The following is a 24,310-nucleotide window of genomic DNA, read 5'->3' as shown; positions in this document are numbered from 1 at the left end:
CTGATGCATCGATTCAAAGTGACAGGAGACTGCATTTGTCCAGTATGTTTACGAACTATTTTTCCTCCCTTATCGATGTTCTCCCTCACAGGTCATTCCCCTTTGATTACTGGGCATCTAAAATTGACACCTGGCCTGAATTGGCGGAATATGCATTACAGGAGATCGCTTGCCCTGCTGCTAGTGTGCTATCAGAAAGAGTCTTCAGTGCTGCTGGTTCAATACTGACCGAAAAAAGGACTCGTCTGGCTACCCAAAATGTTGATGATCTAACCTTCATTAAAATGAACCAATCATGGATTTCAAATTATTTTGCCCACCTTCCCCTGCTGACACGTAGCTTGCCTGGAAAATGTCTTGCTTTTGGCCTCCTCTGACTGACTGACCCAATTCCTCCATTTGCAGCTGCTGAATGTCCACCATAGGCCATTTTTTTACCTCCCTAAATGGGCTGACTCCCCCCACAAGGCCGTGGTCACCACCTAGCGCAAGCACCCGTGCGAGTGCCGTTTGCCTGGACAGGTGGGTGTGCCCACTCTTGGGCGACGGCACTGGCACAGGGTCCCGCATAGTACAATGAAGTGTCTCTGATGGTGGTGGTGCACAACCAACATCAGACACACCGTCGTAATATGAGGGGCCCTGTGCCAGTACTCACGAGAGAGTGTTCCCCCCAGGTCGAACAGTGCTCTACCACTTGCCAAACTTACCTCTTCCTGCTCCACCACTGTGTAGTCTGTGCTGTTAAATCCTTCAATGGCACTGCCAATACAAATTTTTTGAAATGATAGATGATAGCAAAAATATACAGGGGCCCTGGAATCCATTTAGACCAGTTAATACTTTGCGCCAACTACCACTGTCTGCTACTCAGCAGAGGAGCCCACCCCTGTACCTAGCTATGCCACCTGTTTATTTATGAACATTTTTTGGGCAGACATTTACCTCACTTTATTATTTTGGCCTACTAACAGTGTCAGCCACTTCTTACAGTTGTCCTCCACTGAACAAAGCTATGCTGCCTGTGTAGTCCTGTAACCAATTTTGAACTGCATGTAGCCTACTTTTTTATTTTAGGCCTACTAAGTCTGTCTGAGCTACTCCTTACAGTTGTCCTCCACTGAACAAAGCTATGCCGCCTGTGTACTCCTGTAACCAATTTTGAACTGCATATAGCCCACTTTTTTATTTTAGGCCTGCTAAGTCTGTCTGTGCCACTCCTTACAGTTGTCCTCCACTGAACAAAGCTATGCCGCCTGTGTACTCCTGTAACCAATTTTAAACTGCATGTAGCCCACTTTTTTATTTTAGGCCTACTAAGTCTGTCTGCACCACTCCTTACAGTTGTCCTCCACTGAACAAAGCTATGCCGCCAGTTCACTCCTGTTACCTGTTTTGAACTGCATTTAGCCTACTTACTTTTTTGGGCCTACTAATTGTCAGCCTCTCATTACAGTTGTCCTCCACTGAACAAAGCTATGCCGCCTGTGTACTCCTGTTACCAATTTTGAACTGCATGTAGCCCACTTTTTTATTTTAGGCCTACTAAGTCTGTCTGCGCCACTCCTTACAGTTGTCCTCCACTGAACAAAGCTATGCCGCCTGTGTACTCCTGTAACCAATTTTGAACTGCATGTAGCCCACTTTTTTATTTTAGGCCTACTAAGTTGTCTGCGCCACTCCTTACAGTTGTCCTCCACTGAACAAAGCTATGCTGCCTGTGTACTCCTGTAACCAATTTTGAACAGCATGTAGCCTACTTTTTTATTTTAGGCCTACTAAGTCTGTCTGCACCACTCCTTACAGTTGTCCTCCACTGAACAAAGCTGAGCCGCCAGTTTACTCCTGTTTCAAATATTAAACTACATTTGGCCTACTTGTTTGGTTGGGCCTACTAACGGTGTCTGCCGCTGCTTGTTGTTCTCCTCCACTGAACAAAGCTGAGCCGCCACTTTACTCCTGTTTCGAATATTAAACTGCATTTGGCCTACTTGTTTGGTTGGGCCTACTAATGGTGTCTGCCGCTGCTTGTTGTTCTCCTCCACTGAACAAAGCTGAGCTGCCACTTTACTCCTGTTTCAAATATTAAACTGCATTTGGCCTACTTGTTTGGTTGGGCCTACTAATGGTGTCTGCCGCTGCTTGTTGTTCTCCTCCACTGAACAAAGCTGAGCCGCCACTTTACTCCTGTTTTGAATATTAAACTGCATTTGGCCTACTTGTTTGGTTGGGCCTACCAACAGTGTCTACCGCTGCTTGTTGTTCTCCTCCACTGAACAAAGCTGAGCCACCACTTTACTCCTGTTTCGAATATTAAACTGCATTTGGCCAACTTCTTTGTTTGGGCCTACTAAAGATGCCTGCCGCTCCTTGCTTTTCTCCTCCACTAAACGAAGCTGAGCCGCCAGTTTACTCCTGTTTCAAATATTAAACTGCATTTGGCCAACTTGCTTGGTTGGGCCTACTAACGGTGTCTGCCGCTGCTTGTTGTTCTCCTCCACTGAACAAAGCTAAGCCACCACTTTACTCCTGTTTCGAATATTAAACTGCATTTGGCCAACTTGTTTGGTTGGGCCTACTAACGGTGTCTGCCGCTCCTTGCTTTTCTCCTCCACTGAACAAAGCTGAGCCGCCAGTTTACTCCTGTTTCGAATATTAAACTGCATTTGGCCAACTTGTTTGGTTGGGCCTACTAACTGTGTCTGCCCCTCATTACAGCTGTCCTCCACTGCACAAAGCTATGCCGCCTGTGTACTCCAGTTACCAATTTTGAACTGCATTTAGCCTACTTTTTTATTTTGGGCCTATATCTGTGTTTCCTCCTCATCCTGCCCATTGCCCAGCCACTGCTAGATGACTCTGCTGGTACATTGACCCAGACCACTACATTCCCCTTGCACTACACAGCCAGCATCTGACCCTGCTGAAAGTCAGGTTCCCCTTCCTGCATACTATACCACCTTACACAGGGACAAAGGGGAAGGTGCAGATGAAAGTGCAGGTTCCTTCATCAGGTGGGGGGCTTACTCGTTGGCAATGTCATTGGCATAGGGCCCCTCATAGTACGCAAAAGTGTCTCTACCGGTGGGAGGTGCCCCCGCCATCATACACACCGCCGTACTTTGAGGGGCCCCGTGCCAGTGCCAATGCAAACGAGTGGGCCCCCCTTCTTGCTCAGGATCACAGCACTTGCAAAGTTTAAATGCTTACCTCTCCCTGCTCCACCGCCTAACGTATTCCGCGTTTCCTGGGCCAACAAAAAACTTGAGCTAGCCCTACCCCCCCACAAATTTAGCCAAATGACCCCCAGTTTTCAATGCCTAACTATTATTATAAAGTAAATTAAGATTGACAAGCTTCAGTAATAAGAATTGATGTTTTTGGCATTAAAATGGGCACTGTAGGTGTTTTTTGATGTTTTTGGCATTAAAATGGGCACTGTAGGTGTTTTCCTGTCCTCCACTCTCTGCCGACTTTAATTCCCCATTGACTTGCATTGGGTTTCGTGTTTCAGTCGGCCCCCGACTTTTCGCAATAAACGGCCGATTTCACCAACAAAGCTGAGCCGCCAGTTTCACGAAACCCGACTCGATCCTAAAAAAGTAAAAGTCGCTCAACTCTAGTGATCATCAGGGACATTATACACAGGAGATCTGTATATAGTGTCAGTATACAGGTAATACAGTGATCATCAGTGACATTATACACAAAAGCTCTGTGCATAGTGTCGGTATACAGGGACAGCGTGGGACAGGTGAGTGATATTGTTGTTTTTTTAATTTTTGCTCTATTACAGGGGACAAGGGATTCAATGGAATTAGCGTTAGGTGAGTATAGCTGTTTGTTTTTTAAATGAAAAAAAATAAAATTGTGTTTTGTTTTTATTTAAAATAAAATACTTTATTCTTGCTGTTTGTTTATTTACAATATAACTATAGGATTGGTAATGGAGAGGTTTCTCCATTACTAAGCCGTGGGCTTGATATCACCAGAAAGTACAAAGATGACATCAACCCTACAAATATGAACCCCACTTTCCACCGCTACAGGGCAATTGGGAAGAGCTGGGCAAAGCTCCAGAATTGACGCATATAATAGATGCGCCTTTTCTGGGTGGCTGCAGGCTGCTATTTTTTTTTTAGGCTGGTAGGTTGCAATAGCCATGGCCCCTTACCAGCATGAGAATACCAGCCCCCAGCTGCCTGCTTATGGAATGCTGGTTGACAAAAATGTGGAGGGCCCCAAGCCATTTTTTTATTATTTATTTAAATAATTTTAAAAAACAGCATGGGGACCCCTATATTCTTGATTACAAACTTTGCTAAAGCTGACAGCTGATGGTTAAAGCTCCCAGCTGTCAGTTTTGTCTGGCTAGATTTCAAAAATACAGGGGAACCCAAGCAGTTTTTTTAAATTATGTATTTGGCTGCCGTCACACTAGCAGTATTTGGCTAATATATTACATCAGTATTTGTAGCCAAAACCAGGAGTGGGTGATAAATGTAGAAGTGGTGCATATGTTTCTATTATACTTTTCCTCTATTTGTTCCACTCCTGGTTTTGGCTTACAAATACTGATGTAAAATACTGACCAAATACTGCTAGTGTAACGGCAGCCTTTAGAGAGCAGTTGCTGACTGATGAATACTTTCATCAGCCACCGCCTGCTCTCACAGTTACAGTGGGGAAAAAAAAGTATTTAGTCAGTTGTGCAGATTTTCCCACTTAAAAAGATGAGAAAGGCCTTTAATTTACATCATAGACCACAACTACAGTATGAAAGTCAAAATGAGAAAACAAATCCAGAAAATCACCTTGTCTGATTTGGCAAGATTTATTATGCATATTATGGTTGAAAATAAGTATTTGGTCATTAACAAAAGTTCATCTCAATATTTTGCTATATATCCTTTGTTGGCAATGACAGAGGTCAAACGTTTTTTGTAAGTCTTCACAAGGGTGGCACACACTGTTGGTGGCATGTTGGCCCATTTCTCCATGCAGATCTCCTCTAGAGCAGTGATGTTTTGGGCATGTCGCTGGGCAACATGGACTTTCAACACCCTCCAAAGGTTTTCTATGGGGTTGAAATCTGAAGATTGGCTAGGCCACTCCAGGACCTTCATATTCTTCTTACGATGCCACACCTTTGTTGTCCTGGCAGTGGGATCATTATCCTGCTAAAAGACTCATCCACATTTCATCTTCAATGCCCTTGCTGATGGAAGCGTAAGCAGGTAAGGATGCAGTGACAGACAGGAGGCAGAGCAAGGGTTAACAAGATATACCAATTTAATAAAACGGTATTCACTCCTCACAGGGAGGTCAATGGTTAAAGGAGAGATAATAAGGGTAGTAACTGTAAAACAATAGCAGTCCAGTGAAAGAACTTACCATATGGCGGCGGGGAAATCATTGATCCCGTCAAACTAGAACTCCTCTACCGTACCCAACGCTTAACAACTTTTCTCCAAAATCGAACAATTATACCATATAGAGGAATTAGCAGCTAGAGTCAACCACACCTCTGCTAACTTCCATAGCATATGGAAGTCATGGACCCAATTCAGGGCACAGTCCTTATTTTACTATGCAATAATGCCATAATTTCGTATTCATCCAAAGGTGCTGCTTCAACCCCCCCCACCCCCTTGGGTCTTTCCCCTTTCCTTTTCTCACTCACCCACTTTACCCCTATTTCTTCTACTCGCTCTCTTCTTCTATTGATAAAGATATTTTCTCGACTAAATTGAAAGTATCTGTTAATGCAATATTAACGGTAAATATGTTCTCATATGATAAATACTAGAAGTTTATTCTACCAGTAATGCAACTGAATATATACATTCTATTACGGTTACTTTTTTCAGAAGATGTATGTTATTCATTATCTCTCAATAAAAAGAACATTGAAAGAAAGAAAGAACTTACCATGTCCTGTATGGTCCTCTGTAGCAGATGATCTTGCCTGGGGTTGTAGAACCAGCAACAGCTGGGCGATGTCCTCAGATGGGATCATTTAAGCAAAGGTCCGTCTTCTGGCAGCCGCGATCGGTCTCCAGTACCTTCTGCTGAGCCCCTAGTCCATAAGCACGGGTGGCCGAATCAAATAAGGCCGCTGCGCTCTCAAAGTCAAACATAAATGGGAGGGAAGCAAGTGGCAGGTAAGGCCGCAAGAGTCTGTCCGGTACTCGGCCTTCTTTCCTCTGAACATGCGCGGTTCTCACAGTCACTGAGCGTACCGCATTTCTGTCTCTGGCAGCTACAGGGCGCACAGCACTTCTGTCTGCAGCTGTCCTGCTGGATGCGGCAGAGACCAAACAACGCAGCACGTTGTGGCGCAGGTGCTCAGAGAATAGAGCACACTGCTCACCCGGCTGCGTGCTGCTGCTGACTTTCATGAAGCTTCCCGTGGCTGCACGCGCTTTGCCTATTAGGCTGCCCCTCCTATCCGGGTCATGAGGTCGGTCCGGCTCCTCATTCCTTCCTCCAGGCAAAAAGGGAGGCAGCCTTAACATTTCCGGACCCGGCTCTGTACAGCTACAGAAGGAGGATGCTGTGACTCAAAATCATGGTTATTTAACAAAATTTTGATTTCTGAACTCTTCCTAAGTTAAATCATTAATATTGTTGTTTCTAAATTCTTATGAACTTGTTTTTTTGTTTTTTTTTTGCATTATTTGAGATTTGCAATCAATGCATTTTTTTGTTATTTTGACAATTTCTCATTTTCAGAAAATAAATACAAAATCTATTGCATGGAACTTTGGAGCCATGTTATCAGTAGTTTATAGAATAAAAGAAAAATTTTCATTTTACTCAAAAATATACCTATAAAGAGAAAAATCAGACAAGCTGAAAATTTTGCAGTGGTCTCTTAATTTTTGCCAGAGCTGTGTACCCTTTTCATAGTGTTAGTAGTGTTACAAATACACATTAGACTAAAATCAGCCAAATCAGATTAAATTGATGGGTTCGGCTGACAGTCCAATGTGTATGGATGCCTCTGACTGATAGTTATTGGGGGAGATAAGAATCTGGCATTTCTAATTTCATACTGTCCTTTTGCTCTCTAGCAGATTAGCTGCCACCAGAGATGTCTGGCATAGACTTTATCATAGTGAACATAGATGAATATAGCAGTGCTCAGCAGAATGAGTGTTTTCGTGAAGTGTAAAATAAATTATAAAGTGGGGAAAAAAGTATTTAGTCAGTCACCAATTGTGCAAGTTCTCCCACTTAAAAAGATGAGAGAGGCCTGATAATCTCCCTCAATCTGGGGCTCCATGTAAAGATCTTGCCCCATGGAATCAAAATGATCTCAAGAACTGTGAGCAAAAATCCCAGAACCACACGGGGGAACTAGTGAATGACCTGCATAGAGCTGAGACCACCGTAACAAAGGCTACCATCACTAACACATTATGCCACCAGGGACTCAGATCCTGCAGTGCCAGACGTGTCTCCCTGCTTAAGCCAGTATATGTCCGGGCCTGTCTGAAGTTTGATAGAGAGCATTTGGATTATACAGAAGAGCATTGGGAGAATGTCATGTAGTCTGATGAAGTCAAAGTAGAACTGTTTGGTAGAAACAAAACTCGTCATGTTTGGAGGAGACAGAATGCTGAGTTGCATCCAAAGAACACCATACCTTCTGTGAAGCATGGGGGTGGCAACATCATGATTTGGGGCTAATTCTCTGCAAAGGGACCTGGACGACTGATCCGTGTACATGAAAGAATGAATGGGGCAATGTATTGTGAGATTTTGAGTGCAAACATCCTTCCATCAGCAAGGGTATTGAAGATGAAACGTGGTTGGGTCTTTCAGCATGATAATGATTCCAAGCACACCGCCAGGGCAATGAGGGAGTGGCTTTGTAAGAAGCATATGAAGATCCTGGAGTGGCCTAGCCAGACTCAACCCCATAGAAAACCTTTGGAGGGAGTTGAAAGTCTGTGTTGCCCAGTGACAGGCCCAAAATATCACTGCTCTAGAGGAGATCTGCATGGAGGAAGGGTCCAACACACCACCAACAATGTTGTGCAGACCTTGTCAAGACTTACAGAAAACGTTTGACCTCTGTCATTGCCAACAAAGAATATCTAACAAGATATTGAGATGAACTTTTGTTAATGACCAAATACTTATTTTCCACCATCATTTGCAAAATAAATCTTGACAAATCAGACAAGGTGATTATCTGGATTTGTTTTATCATTTTGACTCTCATAGTTGTGGTCTACCTATGATTTTAATTACATGTCTCTCTCATCTTTCTAAGTGGGAGAACTTGCACAATTGGTGCTGACTAAATACTTTTTTCCCCACTGTATCTCAACAAATTTCCTAAACCACACTGTTGTGAACTCTATTTTCGGGCTCCCTCTAGTGGTCACAAGCGGTACTGTGTAGTGTTGTCTTTCTGCAGGTTGGCTTCATCACCTGGTTCGTTATCCTTGGTTGGTTTTCTATTTAGCTCACCTGGATACTCAGTTCCTTGCCTGCTATCAATGTATTCAGTGCTCTTCAGATTCCTGGTGACTACCTTGCTCCCAGTCTCTCCAAGACAAGCTAAGTTTTTGTTTGTTCAGTTTCTGATTATCAGCGTTCATCATGTTTTTTGTCCAGCTTGTTAAAATGTGATTTCTTACTTGCTGGTTGCTCTAGGGGACTGAGTTTCTCCTCTCACACCGTTAGTTGGTGTGGGGGTTCTTGAAATCTCAGTGTGGATATTTTGTAAGGGTTTTTCACTGACCGCATAGACCCCTTTTCTATTTTCTGCTATCTAGAATTAGTGGGCCTCTTTTGCTGAATCTGCTTTCACCCCTGTGTATGTGCCTTCCTCTTACCTCACCGTTATTATCTGTTGGGGGCTTCTATATCTTTTGGGGATTATTTCTCTGGAGGCAAGAGAGGTCTTTCTTTCTCTCTAGGGGTAGTTAGTTCCTCAGGCTGGCTCGAGACGTCTAGGACTTTAGACACGTTCACCGGCTGCCTCTAGTGTGGTTGGATAGGTTCAGTTTTGCGGTCAGTCCAGTTTTCCACCTCCCTAGAGCTTGTCCTATGTTTAGTCACCTTGCTGGAGTATTTGTGATCCTCAGCCACTAAGGATCATAACACCACACATCCCTTCAAGCAATGTCAGGTCTCAAATATAGCTATGTTCATGAGAACTTTCTGCCATAAAGAAATATGCCAGTATAATTAAGTTACTTAATTAGATATAAATTAGATGTAAAAATGAGTTGGTAATAAAGAAAACAGAATTTTCTTAATCTTAAAATTTATTACAAACACTTCCTTGTTCCTTGCTTTCTTGCATGTTTTCTAATTTTATTTCATCTAGCAACATGGTCTCTCTCTAAATTCTTCATAAAGTCAATTTGTTACCTGAACAGATGGTAATGTGCATGACTTGCTAATATTCGATTTTCTTATGAACATGCCATGCAAGTAAACGATTAAATCCCACTAGCTTAGCAATTGTAAAACTACAATATAAACGTTTTTCATCACAATAGCCATATGTCAGTGATGAATGAATTGTGTGTTTTTTACGCCGTACAGCAGTCTACAGTATGCATATGACTGCTGGAGGAATTTATTCTGAAGGCAGTGACGTCAAAGCATTTTTTCATGCCAGCAAACTGCCCTAAAGCATCATGCTTTATTTTTTTCTTTGAATAATTTTTAATAAAATCATTTATCTACTTTGTATATTTTTTAACAGTCAAAATGATGCTGCCTTTTATCGATTTTAAGATGTTGCTATTACTGAAACAAATGTATTTAGCATATAAATGAAATTTAAAGGGAGATGGGTAAGAAAACTGTGATGACCACAAATCTATATTATAGTTTGGCCCCTCTAAGAAATGAAGCTGCACACTGATTTCCTAACTATACTTTCACTTTTGTCTAGCTAGTGGTGGAAGTCATACAAGGCCTATAGCAACTATTTTGGCATACTAGTGCTAAGGGTCTCAGCTGGTGAGATGGATTCTCTAAACTAACAAGTCAAACACTAATAGACAAAACCAATAATGTAGACATACACGCGAACTGTAAAAGTATGGTTAATCCAGGACTTACAGCAGACAGAAGGTTAATGGCAGAGAGGTACGCAATCAGCAGATAAATTGTTAACAAAGAGTGCATCACTGCGGAACACACAAACTGGATACTTGCCTGCAGAGATTACACATTGTAGTAAGAGTGACCCCCATCAGTTTTAGCAGAAAGAAATTAATTATGCTTACAGCAGACAAATGCTTACCCAAAAGATTACAATGATGAAAATTTAAACTGCATACTTTCTGGCAGATAATTTTACACACTGTTGCAGCACAGTTGTAAGTGTGAACAGCATCAGTATCAGAAGAGAGGAGTTAAATATTGTCATGGTTCGGTTTCAATCTGGTGACCTTTTGCTGTGTGGTCCATTTCCCTCCCTGCTGGGCTACAGTCCTTTTTGTCTCTGTCCAACTGCTGATGGTTTCTTTGTCTTGACTTTCCTTTCTTGTTTCCATTTTCCTTTACTTTGTCCGATGAGTCTCACTTTTTCCTGCTGCAAATCTTCTCCATGTTTGAGGGTCTGGGAGGTTTCGCTTATTATGTTTGTTTTTTTTGGTTCTCCTTTTGTATCTCTGTCTATCTTTTCTATCCTAATAGCTTGTCACCCTTGGTTCTCGTGTCTACCTTTGTTTGATTTGTGTTGCGGCCCCAATGGCCTTTTAGGGAGCCAGGTCCTAGGAAGTGTATTTAGCTGTGTGGCTAGGACCTTTTCTATTCTGTGCAGGGACCAGTGAGATAGAGGGGCCACTTCTCTCTTTAGTAGTTCTTTCTCTCTTCTGTTACACGTGTGAGTTTGTGAGATCATAACAGACATGCTTGCAGCAGACAAACGCTCACACACACAGGACAGCAATATGAATGAGCAAACAGGACACTTTCCTGCAGAGAAAATTACACACTGTTGGAGCAGAGCTGTAAGTGTGAACAGCATCAGGATATGCAAGTCTGAGCTTGGAAGTAATTGCAGGTTGTTGATAAACAAGCAGCAGTTCACTGAAGAGATGATTAGTCCGCTGAATGAAGTGGATTATGTCGTAAACTTCTTAAGTATATATGGTAACTGAATGCTGAATACTCAGAAAGCATGTAGGTGTCTAAATTGGCCTTATAAAACACTGGATGGGGATGTCAAAGGTGGTTACTGGGTTATTACAGTAACCGACGCATAGTTACATGGAGGGATCCACCCATAGATGAAGGGTCAAAGATTAGATGCCCTAGGCAGGACAGGTAACAGCAATGCTAAATTTACATATATACAGTGCTATACATCATAACAGCTAGTCTATACCCACCAGCTAAGGGACATTACTCATGTTCAAGCACATGACAGCTTATTTTGAAAATTGCCTAAAATGACAGGTGTATTTTTGATTTGCACAGGGTCTTGCATGTGCATTTGGATATGAAGATAGAAAAGGGAAAGATTAAAAAAAAGATAAAGTCTGTATATGCTTTTATAAACCATTGGAGGAAGGAGTAACTAAAGAATCAGCTCATTTAGTTCAAAATGGCTGACTCTACTCATTGTTCTCAGTACTGTGCAGCAGACTATGAAGGGGAACACTGGAACATAAACTTCTCTTCTAAAAATAGTAGCCTAGGAAAAGAGGACAAAAAACACTCAATATGAATCACATATTGAATAATATTGGTGGCAATGTTATTTGGTTACTTTTGGTTCTTTTTGTCTTTATTTCAATAAATCCACTAAAGCAGTCTGGAATGAGACACCTATTTAAACATACTGTAAGAAATGGTTATAAAGTACTTTTACATCTAATAACAATATCTTGCTTTTCATATCATTCTTTAAAAGTCTTAATAATTGTTTGCTTGAGAACTATTTGAAGTGTGTAGACCAATATTTTTTTTTTTAGAAAGGATCTGTCATTAAATAACTTTAGTCAAATCCCTTTTGGGTATTTTTGCTTCTTCAGCAAAAAGCCAATAAATAAGATAAAGAAAAATGAACAACTTAAAGGATTGAAAAACAATGTAGATGCAGACTGTTGTGAACTCTATTTTTGGGCTCCCTCTAGTGGTCACAAGCGGTACTGTGTAGTGTTGTCTTTCTGCAGGTTGGCTTCATCAGCTGGTTCGTTATCCTTGGTTGGTTTCCTATTTAGCTCACCTGGATACTCAGTTCCTTGCCTGCTATCAATGTATTCAGTGCTCTTCAGATTCCTGGTGACTACCTTGCTCCCAGTCTCTCCAAGACAAGCTAAGTTTTTGTTTGTTCAGTTTCTGATTATCAGCGTTCATCATGTTTTTTGTCCAGCTTGTTAAAATGTGATTTCTTACTTGCTGGTTGCTCTAGGGGACTGAGTTTCTCCTCTCACACCGTTAGTTAGCTAGAATTAGTGGGCCTCTTTTGCTGAATCTGCTTTCACCCCTGTGTATGTGCCTTCCTCTTACCTCACCGTTATTATCTGTTGGGGGCTTCTATATCTTTGGGGATTATTTCTCTGGAGGCAAGAGAGGTCTTTCTTTCTCTCTAGGGGTAGTTAGTTCCTCAGGCTGGCTCGAGATGTCTAGGATTTTAGACACGTTCACCGGCTGCCTCTAGTGTGGTTGGATAGGTTCAGTTTTGCGGTCAGTCCAGTTTTCCACCTCCCTAGAGCTTGTCCTATGTTTAGTCACCTTGCTGGAGTAATTTGTGATCCTCAACCACTAAGGATCATAACAGTATAGCAGGCCAAAAAGTGTTTTTTGCATCGCAGAAGTGGGATTAAAAGAAGACCTGAGTACATTTTTTTTTTTTTGTGCTGCAGTCTGTCTAGCTTCTTTCATCCCCTTGAACTCTGAGTGGTTTTGAGCTCAGCTGCAGACATGGATGTTCAGACTCTGACTTCTAGTGTGGATCATCTTGCTGTACGGGTGCAAAGTATTCAGGATTTTGTTATTCATAGCCCTATGTCAGAACCAAAGATACCCATTCCTGAGTTGTTTTCTGGAGATAGATCTAGGTTTCAGAATTTTAAGAATAATTGTAAGTTATTTCTATCTCTGAGACCTCGTTCCTCTGGTGATTCTGCTCAGCAAGTAAAAATTGTTATCTCCTTGTTGCGTGGCGACCCACAGGATTGGGCTTTCTCTCTGGCACCAGGAGATCCTGCATTGCTTAATGTGGATGCGTTTTTTCTGGCTCTTGGATTGCTTTATGAGGAGCCTAATCTTGAGAATCAGGCAGAAAAAGCGTTGCTGGCCCTCTCTCAAGGGCAGGATGAAGCAGAGGTGTATTGTCAAAAATTTCGGAAATGGTCAGTGCTTACTCAATGGAATGAGTGTGCCTTGGCTGCAAATTTCAGAGAAGGTCTTTCTGAAGCCATTAAGGATGTTATGGTGGGGTTCCCCACCCCTACAAGTCTTGAGTGATTCTATGGCTTTAGCCATTCAGGTTGATCGGCGTTTGCGGGAGCGCAAATCTGCTCATCCTTTGGCGGTGTTTTCTGAACAGGGACCTGAGTCTATGCAATGTGATCGAACTCTGACCAGAATTGAGCGACAAAGTCATAGACGTCAAAATGGGTTGTGCTTTTACTGTGGTGATTCTGCTCATGTTATCTCAGCATGCTCTAAACGCTTAAAAAAGGTTGCTAAACCTGTCACCATTGGTACTATACAGCCTAAATTTATTTTGTCTGTTACTTTGATTTGTTCTTTGTCGTCCTACTCGGTTATGGCCTTTGTGGATTCGGGTGCTGCCCTGAATCTGATGGATTTGTCATTTGCCAGGCGCTGTGGTTTTGTCCTGGAGCCTTTGGAATTTCCTATTCCTCTGAGGGGAATTGATGCTACACCATTGGCTGAGAATAAACCTCAGTATTGGACGCAAATGACCATGTGCATGACTCCCGTTCATCAGGAGGTGATTCGCTTTCTTGTTCTGCATAATTTACATGATGTTGTCGTTTTGGGTCTGCCATGGCTGCAGGCTCATAATCCAGTTTCAGATTGGAAAGCTATGTCTGTGTCTAGTTGGGGTTGTCAGGGAATTCATGGCGATACTCCATTGGTGTCTATTGCTTCTTCCCCTCCTTCTGTGGTCCCTGAGTTTTTGTCTGACTACCAGAATGTATTTGATGAGCCCAGGTCCAGTGTCCTGCCCCCTCATAGGGATTGTGACTGTGCTATAAATTTAATTCCTGGTAGTAAATTCCCTAAGGGACGACTTTTTAATTTGTCTATACCAGAGCATGCCGCGATGCGGAGTTATATAAAGGAGTCTTTGGAGAAGGGACATATTCGCCCATCCTCTTCCCCTCTTGGTGCAGGATTCTTTTTTGTGGCCAAGAAGGACGGTTCTTTGAGACCGTGTATAGATTATCGCCTTCTGAATAAAATCACAGTCAAATTTCAGTATCCTTTGCCACTATTGTCTGATTTGTTTGCTCGGATTAAGGGTGCCAGTTGGTTCACCAAGATAGATCTCCGTGGTGCGTATAATCTTGTGCGCATTAAGCAGGGAGATGAATGGAAAACAGCATTTAATACGCCCGAAGGCCATTTTGAGTACTTGGTGATGCCTTTTGGACTCTCTAATGCTCCTTCTGTGTTTCAGTCCTTCATGCATGACATTTTCCGAGAATATCTGGATAAATTTATGATTGTTTATCTGGATGACATTTTGGTGATTTCTGATGATTGGGAGTCCCATGTGAAGCAGGTCAGGATGGTGTTTCAGGTCCTGCGTGCTAATGCTTTATTTGTGAAGGGCTCAAAATGCCTCTTCGGAGTACAGAAGGTCTCCTTTTTGGGTTTTATTTTTTCTCCTTCTACTGTGGAGATGGACCCAGTCAAGGTCCAGGCTATTCATGACTGGACTCAGCCCACGTCTGTTAAGTCTTCAGAAGTTCTTGGGTTTTGCTAATTTTTACCGTCGTTTCATCGCTAATTTTTCTAGTGTGGTTAAACCTTTGACGGATTTGACCAAGAAGGGCTCTGATGTGACTAATTGGTCTTCTGCGGCCGTGGAGGCCTTTCGGGAGCTTAAGCACTGGTTTTCTTCAGCTCCAGTCTTATGTCAGCCAGATGTCTCTCTCCCCTTCCAGGTCGAGGTTGATGCTTCCGAGATTGGAGCAGGGGCTGTTTTGTCGCAGAGAAGCTCTGAGGGCTCTGTGATGAAGCCGTGTGCTTTCTTTTCAAGAAAGTTTTCGCCTGCCGAGCGAAATTATGATGTTGGTAATCGGGAGTTGTTGGCTATGAAGTGGGCATTTGAGGAGTGGCGACATTGGCTCGAAGGAGCTAAACATCGTGTGGTGGTCCTGACTGATCACAAATATCTGATTTACCTCGAGTCTGCCAAGCGCCTGAATCCTAGACAGGCTCGTTGGTAGTTGTTTTTCTCCCGTTTCAACTTCGTGGTCACATACCTGCCTGGTTCGAAGAACGTGAAAGCTGATGCACTTTCTAGGAGTTTTGTGCCTGACTCTCCGGGAGTTTCTGAGCCGGCTGGTATTCTCAGAGAGGGAGTGATTTTGTCTGCCATTTCTCCAGATTTGCGACGAGTGCTGCAGAAATTTCAGGCGGATAGACCTGACCGTTGTCCACCAGAGAGACTGTTTGTCCCGGATAGATGGACCAGCAGAGTTATTTCCGAGGTTCATTCTTCGGTGTTGGCGGGTCATCCTGGGATTTTTGGTACCAGAGATTTGGTGGCTAGGTCCTTCTGGTGGCCTTCCTTGTCGCGGGATGTGCGTTCCTTTGTGCAGTCTTGTGGGATTTGTGCTCGGGCTAAGCCTTGCTGTTCTCGTGCCAGCGGTTTGCTTTTGCCTTTGCCTGTCCCGAAAAGGCCTTGGACGCACATTTCCATGGATTTTATTTTGGATCTGCCAGTATCTCAGAAAATGTCTGTCATCTGGGTGGTGTGTGATCGTTTTTCCAAGATGGTCCATTTGGTGCCCTTGCCTAAGCTGCCTTCCTCCTCCGATTTGGTTTATTTATTTTTTCAGAATGTGGTTCGCTTGCACGGCATTCCTGAAAATATTGTGTCTGATAGAGGATCCCAGTTTGTGTCCAGGTTTTGGCGAACTTTTTGTGCTAAGATGGGCATTGATTTGTCTTTTTCGTCGGCCTTCCATCCTCAGACGAATGGCCAAACCGAGCGAACTAATGAGACGTTGGAGACTTATTTGAGATGTTTTGTTTCTGCTGATCAGGATGATTGGGTGACTTTTTTGCCATTGGCCGAGTTTGCCCTTAATAATCGGGCTAGTTCTGCTACCTTGGTTTCGCCTTTTTTCTGCAATTCTGGTTTCCATCCTCGTTTTTCCTCGGGTCAGGTCGAGTCTTCTGACTGTCCTGGGGTGGATTCTGTGGTGGATAGGTTGCAGCAGATTTGGAGCCATGTGGTGGACAATCTGAAATTATCACAGGAGAGGGCTCAGCGCTTTGCCAACCGCCGCTGCGGTGTGGGTCCCCGACTTCGTGTTGGGGATTTGGTGTGGCTGTCTTCTCGGTATGTTCCTATGAAGGTTTCATCTCCTAAGTTTAAGCCTCGCTTCATCGGTCCTTATAAGATCTTGGAAATCCTTAACCCGGTGTCTTTTCGTTTGGATATCCCGGCATCGTTTGCCATCCATAATGGGTTCCATAGGTCTTTGTTGCGGAGGTATGTGGTACCTGTGGTTCCTTCTGTTGAGCCTCCTGCTCCGGTGCTGGTCGAGGGCGAATTGGAGTACGTGTTTGAGAAGATTTTGGATTCTCGTATCTCTAGACGGAGACTTCAGTATCTGGTTAAGTGGAAGGGCTATGGTCAGGAGGATAATTCCTGGGTTGTCGCCTCTGATGTTCATGCGGCCGATTTGGTTCGTGCCTTCCACGCAGCTCGTCCTGATCGCCCTGGGGGACTTGATGAGGGTTCGGTGACCCCTCCTCAAGGGGGCGGTACTGTTGTGAACTCTATTTTTGGGCTCCCTCTAGTGGTCACAAGCGGTACTGTGTAGTGTTGTCTTTCTGCAGGTTGGCTTCATCAGCTGGTTCGTTATCCTTGGTTGGTTTCCTATTTAGCTCACCTGGATACTCAGTTCCTTGCCTGCTATCAATGTATTCAGTGCTCTTCAGATTCCTGGTGACTACCTTGCTCCCAGTCTCTCCAAGACAAGCTAAGTTTTTGTTTGTTCAGTTTCTGATTATCAGCGTTCATCATGTTTTTTGTCCAGCTTGTTAAAATGTGATTTCTTACTTGCTGGTTGCTCTAGGGGACTGAGTTTCTCCCCTCACACCGTTAGTTGGTGTGGGGGTTCTTGAAATCTCAGTGTGGATATTTTGTAAGGGTTTTTTACTGACCGCATAGACCCCTTTTCTATTTTCTGCTATCTAGAATTAGTGGGCCTCTTTTGCTGAATCTGCTTTCACCCCTGTGTATGTGCCTTCCTCTTACCTCACCGTTATTATCTGTTGGGGGCTTCTATATCTTTGGGGATTATTTCTGTGGAGGCAAGAGAGGTCTTTCTTTCTCTCTAGGGGTAGTTAGATCCTCAGGCTGGCTCGAGACGTCTATGATTTTAGACACGTTCACCGGCTGCCTCTAGTGTGGTTGGATAGGTTCAGTTTTGCGGTCAGTCCAGTTTTCCACCTCCCTAGAGCTTGTCCTATGTTTAGTCACCTTGCTGGAGTAATTTGTGATCCTCAACCACTAAAGATCATAACAGCAGACAGACATTGGCGTGATTATACATTGGTCAAGTGGCTCTTCTTCAGTTAAGAAGATAGGGATTCATTTAGCTGTTTGAAGTGATACATGAAACAACCCTGTTGCTCCACAAAGCTTGTTGTTTTTTGTTGCAGGAATATTTTACACTTGCGGCAGATATTGTATCTGCAACAAAACCACTGATGAGTTAGATCACTGATCAATTTCAGTCATACCTTCACAATGGTTAAAAGGAACCTGTCATCAGAATTGTGCACAGTAACCTATAGACAGTGTCAGACTGTCGTGGTTATACTGACTAAATTGATACCTTGGTTAATAAAATCCGTCTTGTGGTTGTTGTTTAATCTGTAGTTGTAATTTTCAATTAATGAGATTCTCGTGCTTTGGGGTGGCCTGTGGGTAGGGCTGTGGGTGGACATGTGAGTGGGGCTTTACATATTGATCTGTATGGCTTATGACTAGTGATGAGCGAATATACTCGTTACTCGAGATTTCTTGAGCATGCTCGGGGGTCCTCCGAGTATTTTTGGGGGTCCTCCGAGTATTTTTTAGTGCTCGGAGATTTAGTTTTTCTTGCCGCAGCTGAATGATTTACATCTCTTAGCCAGCTTGATTACATGTGGGGATTCCCTAGCAACCAGGCAACCGCCACATGTACTTATGCTGGCTAACAGATGTAAATCATTCAGCTGCGGCAAGAAAAAACTAAATCTCCGAGCACTAAAAAATACTCGGAGGGCCCCCGAGCGTGCTCGAGAAATCTCGAGTAACGAGTATATTCGCTCATCACTACTTATGACAGGTCACTGGTCCTTCAGTGACCTGCCCCCTATTTTTCATACTGCATAGAATATTGTTTGAAAAAAAAATCACATTCATCCCACAGGCCCTGGAGCCTGTGCTGTAGCATGATACAATGGATAATATGCATGTTTTCATCTTATTTAGATATTTAGTTTTGTTGAAAAAAAAAAGATCTTAATCAAAATGGCTGTACCTGCTTAGTAACATCTATTTCACTCTGATAAATGCTGCTGTGCAGGCGCAGCCAGCCACATCTTGAGCCTAATTTATTTTTTATCTCTAGCAAAATGGCATGGGCTGTGGCGCCTGTGTTTGCTTGTGCATTAAATGAAAGGCCTGGCCTGTCTCAAAGTTACTTGCACCCCAACTACCATTTCAGCAAACATACTTGAGGGCCTCATGACAAAATTGTTCCCATTAGAAGACAGTGTGTCTCCCATACTGATTGCTTATGCAGTGAATGCAAGTCCTGCCCTGCACCAATGTTACATGCATTCCAATAACCCTTTGAGACCACATACTGGATGGCCACAAAAGTTCCCATTATTATTTTTTTATTACCTTAAATTTTGTCCATGAAGTGAATGCAAAGCCTGGCCATAATTTGCACGCACCACAATCCCCCTTGGAAGAAACATGGAGGATGGTCTCATAAAAAAATTGTCACATTAAAACGGAGCGCTTCACCTATACTTGGAATGCTCATACACTAAGTGTATAACTGACAAACATTTGCCCCTGGGGGTGCACATCAATATAGTGTTTAAAAAACATTTTTTAGGGGCATAATTAACACCTTGTAAAACAGTAGCGTGGTTTCCTACAGAGTTGCTGCTGTGAAGGTGCAGGTGTTTAGTAAAAATATGGCGGACGAATCGTTGGATGAAGTGATCAGGAAAAGGGGCATGGTGAAGGCAGGAATGGGAACGTACAGGATAATAACAGCGGTAGCTATGGGAGGTATGACATTCTGGATACAGCCTACAATGTGTTAGGTGGCGAGTTCCCGCCGCTGCACAGGGGGAATCTCGAGCCACTTCCGCTGCGCTCTCCTATTCTTCTTCAGCCGCAGTGGAGCCTGCTCAGCGGAGATGTCAGTCCCAGTGTCTGGCTCAGTCAGATACTGTGCACTCGGTTACTGCTAATCTTCCAGGCTCAGCCATTGTAACCAGCACTGTTCAGCAGCGAGCAGACACTCCTGGGACTAAGTCCTGCTTTTCCTCCACTGAGCATGCCCAAGGGATGACCTCTCATTGGAGGTCAGGGGTCACATGCTCAGGTCCTGAAGCAGTTCCTATTGGACCACTAGGAAGGTCCTGGAGAGCTTTCTCTATAAAAGGTTTGCATGGCCGCACGGCTAGTATCAACTTATGATCTTGTGTATGAGCTTAGCTTCTTTATGGTCTGTGTCAGTGTGTGCTCATGGTCGGCTGTATAGCCACTAGAATTCCGGCACCTCCAGAGAGGAGTTTGTGTGTGTGAATTTAGGGCTGGCGTATAGCCACTAGAATTCCGGCACCTCCGGAGAGTTGTTTGTGTGCTGTTGCTGACTGTATGACCACTGTATGTTACCTGCTCTGTTAGTGAGCTGTGATCCTCTGTGAAGTTAACAGAGCACAGCGTTACCTTTAATCCCGGCAACTCTGTGAAGCAACAGAGTTCGCTCCTATACAGACCGGGTGACGGAACCCGTGTCTATTCATGCATAGTACTGCCATATAGTGCCGCCATTTACTAGCAGCAGGTTCCACTCCTGCACATTGGACACCGGGCTGCGAACGCATCTATACTATCTCCATATTTACTTGGTGCGTTCCGCCAGCCCTAACACAATGATTAGTCGTTTAGCCACCACCAATTACTAGAATGTGTTTCATGCCCTTCAGAAGATCGGTGTAACAGATGAGCGTGTGAAGCTTGGCATAAAAAATGTCCATAAAAATTTTGTTGCCAAGGACGCACATGTCCGTATAAAGGGCAAAGTGCAACATGTTCGTGAGATGCAGAATTAGAGAAAGCAGATCAGTGGAGGAAAATCAAACAAACTGATGGATGCTCGTGAAAATCTAAGTTTAAAGAGGAGTGCACCTTCCGTAACTATCAACACACCCGTGACACAAGGTTTTTCTTCTTCACCCATACATATTACCAATAATATCAAAATGTCACAGCCGAAAATGATTTGTTCTAGTGTAACGAACACTGTTAAAGGAATGCCACTAAACATAGATAACCACTACCCTGGGAAACACCAGATTTCCTCTTTACAAGATATGGACTATGATGGTATTGATGACGGCTTGGAACTTTACCACATCCCCACTGAGAAGATGAAGATCACAGCTGCAAACAATATTAAAAAAAGGGCGTGAATGTCTGGAAATTAATTTTCTCTTGGGCAAACTTTACCTCTTACAAAAGGGGTACAGAATGATGTATGCACAGCTCCCATGTCTACTCAGCACAACACTTAAGGCCCCGTCTCACTAAGCGATTTACCAACGATCACGACCAGCGATATGACCTGGCCGTGATCGTTGGTAAGTCGCTGTGTGGTCGCTGGGGAGCTGTCACACAGACAGCTCTCTCCAGCGACCAACGATCAGGGGAACGACTTCGGCATCGTTGAAACTGTCTTCAACGATGCCGAAGTCCCCCTGCAGCACCCGGGTAACCAGGGTAAACATCGGGTTACTAAGTGCAGGGCCGCGCTTAGTAACCCGATGTTTACCCTGGTTACCAGCGTAAATGTAAAAAAAAACAAACAGTACATACTCGCCTTTCGGTGTCCAGGTCCCTTGCCGTCTGCTTCCTGCTCTGACTGAGATCCGGCCGTACAGCGAGAGCAGAGCGCAGCGGTGACGTCACTGCTGTGCTCTCACTTCTCACTGTACGGCGGCACTCAGTGAGAGCAGGAAGCAGACGGCAAGGGACCTGGACACCGAAAGGCGAGTATGCACTGTTTGTTTTTTTTTACATTTACGCTGGTAACCAGGGTAAACATCGGGTTACTAAGCGCGGCCCTGCGCTTAGTAACCCGATGTTTACCCTGGTTACCAGTGAAGACATCGCTGGATCGGTGTCACACACACCGATTCAGCGATGTCAGCGGGACCTCAGCGACCAAAAAAAGGTCCAGGCCATTCCGACACGACCAGCGATCTCGCAGCAGGGGCCTGATCGCTGGTACGTGTCACACATAGCGAGATCGCTATGGAGGTCGCTGTTGCGTCACAAAACTTGTGACTCAGCAGCGATCTCGCTAGCGATCTCGCTATGTGAGACGGGGCCTTTAGCCACCTTTATTGCACACAAAGGCTCTAGCCAACGTGTCAAGGACACTTGTCACAAAGGAGGCAAGTTCATCAGTAGGGCCCACTCATAAAGAGTCTGTCTTTAGCTCTTTAGAAGGCCTAAAAATGACCATTAATAGTTTGCATCCAAGAGTCACAGAGTAAGATATTGTGGAGCTTTTCTGTGTACGTGTTGCCTTGAAGCGCACCTGCTTGTTGAGTTCAGGAGCTGCAGAGGTTGTGTTTGTTAGAAAGGAAGATGCAGTTGGTGTCTACAAAAAATACAACAGATACTTAGACGGACAACCAATGAAATGCAATCTTTCTTTGAATGGTAGTGTGATAATGTAGCGCCCCCACTGCCGCAGGGCCGAGGGGTACCTGGTACCGGGCCTCTGAGTCTCTGCTCTGGGGTTGTCACGGTGGCTAGACCCGGTCCGTGACCCTGCTGAGGGGCGCACACATGAAAGGTGGTGGTATGGTGCTGATGTTATGGTGCGGTGTAGTGCCGGTCGCGGTCAATAACGAGGACACCAAGTTGCAGTCTCTTTACCTCTTTACTGAAGGCTTCTGAGTCCTCAATCCGGAATACGGTTAACAGGGCTGCGCAAGTCCGGCCGGTCCGATGGCACCTCCAGAGTTCCCTTTGCAGGTGGAAATCTGTGCCTACCTTCCTGCGCTTGTGTTGTGGTCCTCCCCTGCTGTGCTTACGGGATAGTACCCCACAACTGTTGTGTCTGTTTCTCGTGTTCCCTCACAACTCGATTCTCATGTTCTCCCTCTACGTCCCCCTGATCTTACGGTTAGGACGCACCCGTATGACGGGGAGGCTCGGAGCTCTTCCGGGACTCCAGCGTCGCCCCACTCCTGTTGTTACCCCCCTGTGTCTTCCTGGGTCTGGGTGAGACAGCCCGCCTGTAACTGACTGTCCTGCCGTAGGTTTGAAGTTTGGCTTGGAGCTCTAAACTTCCTCGGCGTTCCGGCCACCGGTTATGCGCCTCAATAGGATGTTGCCTCGTCTTACAGCACGACTCCTACTGGTATTCTCCTTGTTGCGTTGATCTCGTTTCTCACTCAGCACAATAAACCTCGCTTCTTGTCCTTTCTTAGGGTACCGCCGCTATATCGTGCAGGCGCGGTCCCGTAACGTTCTCTCTGGTTGCTAGGCCTCTGTCAGGATCCCACCCCTGACAGGGACCCCTCTGAATCTTCCCCTACAACACCCTCTGCCACAAGGTGTTGCCTGGTTCCAACCCAGTCAGCTTTCTGTCTAACTTCCTATCTAACCCCCAGTTTTTACCAGACTGTGAGGAGTGGCCTAATGAATAGTACCCTTAGCTCCCCCTGGAGGCCAGACTGTGAAATGTATTGGTGTCTGTGATACCTGGTCAGATGAACTCCTTCAGTGCCATCAGACGTACCATAGCCCCCCTTAGCGGCGGAGCCACAGTACTGCAACGACCAGGACTCTGGGGCGCTGCACTAACATCAGACCATCCCATATTTCTATGATTAACCACATCAAAGAAGGAAGCTTGGAATGTCCAAGGAGCACAAACTCCTCCTCCTCCAGTGTTGTTTAAAATCTTCCAGCTGAAGTTGATCCTGATACTATCTTAAAATCACTCTTTAAATATTCAGGGTCATCAGCAGTCATCCAACCACCTGCATTTAAGATTAAGCTCTGATGAGACCAACACAACTTGGAGACTGTAATAAGAGAGATTCACAATTCACATATGGGCCTAGAGACTCCTTTAGAAAACATTTTTCATTTGTCTTTTTTGTTTAACGGTGGTGATGATCACCAGGATTTAGTTGATGTTTGAAGGAGTGTGGCATTAGACATTGGACAATTTATCCTGTTCCCAGCATTGTAGTACACAGTGGCGTAACTACAAAGTTATGGGCCCCGGTGCGAACTTCCAAATGGGGCCCCCCCGCCATAAAATTCAATGTAACCCCCATAGAATACAATGCAGCCCCCCTCATAGTATAATGCAGCCCCTCCATACAGGGGCAGTGAGAAAGACACGAGCAAATGGTGATGAGGGGGCAGGGGAGAGGGCACAAGGGGGCAAGGAAGACAGGCACAAGGGGACACATGGGGGCTAGGAGGCAGGGGAGAAGGTTACAAGGGGACTAGTGGGCAAGGGAGACTGACACAAGGGGACAATGGAGACTGACACAAGGGGCACACGGGGACAAGTGGGCAAGGGAGACTGACACAAAGGGCACACGGGGACTAGTGGACAAGGGAGACTGGCACACGGGGACACAGGGACTAGTGGGCAAGGGAGACTGACACACAGGGAACAGTGGGCAAGGGAGACTGATACAAGGGGACTAGTGGGCAATGGAGACTGACACAAGGGGACACACGGGGACAAGGGACAAGCACAAGGGGACACACGGGGACAAGGGACTAGCACAAGGGGACAAGGGAGACAGGCACAAGGGGACACACAGGGACTAG

At 44.6% G+C, this 24,310-nt stretch overlaps 1 pseudogene; it reads left to right on the top strand.

Moving 5' to 3' along the window:
- Positions 1-19,404: 19,404 nt before the first annotated feature.
- Positions 19,405-23,522, top strand: LOC143773885 (polymerase delta-interacting protein 3-like; annotated as a pseudogene).
- Positions 23,523-24,310: the final 788 nt, after the last annotated feature.

The sequence above is a fragment of the Ranitomeya variabilis genome, chromosome 5, assembly GCF_051348905.1.
Source record: "Ranitomeya variabilis isolate aRanVar5 chromosome 5, aRanVar5.hap1, whole genome shotgun sequence".
Taxonomy (NCBI): domain Eukaryota; kingdom Metazoa; phylum Chordata; class Amphibia; order Anura; family Dendrobatidae; genus Ranitomeya; species Ranitomeya variabilis.
Note: the sequence above shows the minus strand (reverse complement) of the source record. Positions and strands in the feature narration are given on the sequence as shown.